Source organism: Triticum dicoccoides, chromosome 2B (genome assembly GCF_002162155.2).
Source record: "Triticum dicoccoides isolate Atlit2015 ecotype Zavitan chromosome 2B, WEW_v2.0, whole genome shotgun sequence".
Classification (NCBI taxonomy): Eukaryota; Viridiplantae; Streptophyta; class Magnoliopsida; order Poales; family Poaceae; genus Triticum; species Triticum dicoccoides.
Window position 1 is genome coordinate 655,723,705 of NC_041383.1, and position 2,861 is coordinate 655,726,565.

Below are 2,861 nucleotides of genomic sequence, written 5' to 3' on the forward strand. Positions count from 1 at the left end.
GGTATCTCATTGGAAAGGATGTTCACACGGCCAAGAATGTGAGGAGGATGTCGTCAAGGTTGACATTGTCGCATTGGATGGGAGGCACAAGGCTTTTGGAGCAATTTGTGACAAGGCCAGCCACCTCACCAAAGGATTCAAGAGTTTCCGCGGGGAATTGAATATCCTCCTTAATGGGTGCCACAAAGATGGCAACATCATCCACAAGGAATTGAATATCCTCCTTAATGGGTGCCACAAAGATGGCAACACCATCAACATACAGAGAGGCGTGAATTGTTAGGGTCCTCGCATGGAGAGGATGAAGCCGACCTTGAGTCCTGGCCCAGTTTTGGATGTGATGCAAAGGTTCGATTGACAATACAAAGAGGGTATGGGAGAGCAGATCCCCTTGTCGAAGATCACGACCATGCTTCAACGAGTCTCCAGTCACACCATTGATCAACACTCGTGAATATGTTGTGGATAGGAGGGTCGAAACTAAAGGAAATATGCCCTAGAGGCAATAATAAAGTTATTATTTATTTCCTTAATTCATAATAAATGTTTATTATTCATGCTAGAATTGTATTAACCGAAAACTTAGTATATGTGTGAATACATAGACAAAACATATAGTCCCTAGTATGCCTCTACTTGACTAGCTCGTTAATCAAAGATGGTTATGTTTCCTAACTATAGACATGTGTTGTCATTTGATGAACGAGATTACTTCATTAGGAGAATGATGTGATGGACATGACCCATCCGTTAGCTTAGCATTATGATCGTGTTAGTTTCATTGCTACTGCTTTCTTCATGACTTATACAAGTTCCTCAGACTATGAGATTATGCAACTCCCGAATACTGGAGGAACACTTTGTGTGCTACCAAATGTCACAACGTAAAAGAGTGATTACAAAGGTGCTCTACAGGTGTCTCCGAAGGTGTTTGTCGGGTTGGCATAGATCGAGATTAGGATTTTTCACTCCGTGTTTCGAAGAGGTATCTCTGGGCCCTCTCGGTAATACTCATCACTATAAGCCTTGCAAGCATTGTGACTAATGAGTTAGTTACGGGATGAAGTATTACGGAACGAGTAAAGAGACTTGCCGGTAATGAGATTGAACTAGGTATTGAGATACCGACGATCGAATCTCGGGCAAGTAACATACCGATGACAAAGGGAACAACGTATGTTGTTATGCAGTTTGACCGATAAAGATCTTCATAGAATATCTAGGAACCAATATGAGCATCCAGGTTCCGCTATTGGTTATTGACCGGAGACATGTCTCCGTCATGTCTACATAGTTCTCGAACCCATAGGGTCCGCACGCTTAACGTTCGATGACGATTGGTATTATGAGTTTATGTGATACGTTGTACCGAAGATTGTTCGGAGTCCCGGATGTGATCACGACATGACGAGGAGTCTTAAAATGGTCGAGACAGAAAGATTAATATATTGGACGACTATATTCGGACACCGGAAGTGTTCCGGATAAAACCAGAGTGCCGGAGGGTTACCGGAACCCCCCGGGGAACTAATGGGCCTTGATGGGCCCTAGTGGAGAGAGAGAGGGGCCGACCAGGGCAGGCCACGCGCCCCCTCCCCCTGAGTCCGAATAGGACAAGGAAGGTGGGGGGGGGGGGAGGGGGGCGCCCCCCTTGCCTTCCCTCTCTCCCTCTCCTTCCTTCCCCATCCCTTCCCCAAGTTGGAAACCTACTAGGAATAGGATTCCTAGTAGGAATCCTACTTGGGGCGCGCCCTACAGGTGCCGGCCGGCCTCCCCCCTTGCTCCTTTATATACGGGGGCAGGGGGCACCCTAGAACACATAAGTTGACAATTTTTTAGCCGTGTGCGGTGCCCCCCTCCACAGTTACACACCTCGGTCATATCGTCGTAGTGCTTAGGCGAAGCCCTGGCCTCAACTAGATCAAGAGTACGAGGGACATCTCCGAGCTGAATGTGTGCTGAACGCAGAGGTGCCGTACATTCAGTGCTTGGATCGGTTGGATCGCGAAGACGTTCGACTACATCAACCGCGTTAACTAAACGCTTCCGCCTTTGGTCTACGAGGGTACGTGGACACACTCTCCCCTCTCGTTGCTATGCATCACATAGATAGATCTTGCATGATCGTAGGAATTTTTTTGAAATTACCTCATTCCCCAACAGAAACCCACTCTAAAGCGAACAAGAAGCCATGGTGTCTCAAGAGCTCCATCATAAAATCCCATCTCACCGAGTCAAAAGCTTTCTTGATGTCGATCTTGAAAAGTAACATAGATATTTTGCGGTGGAAACAACTTGCCAAATTTTGTACATACATGAAGTTATCCTGGATGCTTCTCTTCTTAATAAAAGCACTCTAGGCATTGGAGACAAGAGTAGGCATGTGTGGAGCAAGATGAGTGTTAATAATTTTTGCGATATTCTTCGTAATGGCATGTATGAGGCTGATACGTTGGAAGTCCACCCCATCCTTCTTGAGCATGAGGGTAATATTCGTCGAGTTGAGCCAATGGAGGTTGGGAGTATCTAATCTCGAGAAGTAGTTGACAACAAGCATGATGTCCCCTTTGATTATGTACCAGCAATTCTTAATGGAAGCCTTGAAGAACCCATCAGGCCCTGGCACTTTGTCAATGGGAAGATCGAAGATGGCAGCCTTTGACTTCATCCTCAGTAATAACAACCCAAGGTCCGAGAGGTTGCAAGTGGCAGCGGGGATGCCCTCCCAATTTATGTCATTGGCCTTGGGCGGGCTTCGCTTGGTGATCTCGACAAAGTGTTCTTGAATGATGGGCTTTTTGTCGTGATTGGTGACACAGCCATTGTTGTGTTTGAGGCGATGGGTGATACATCTCCAACGT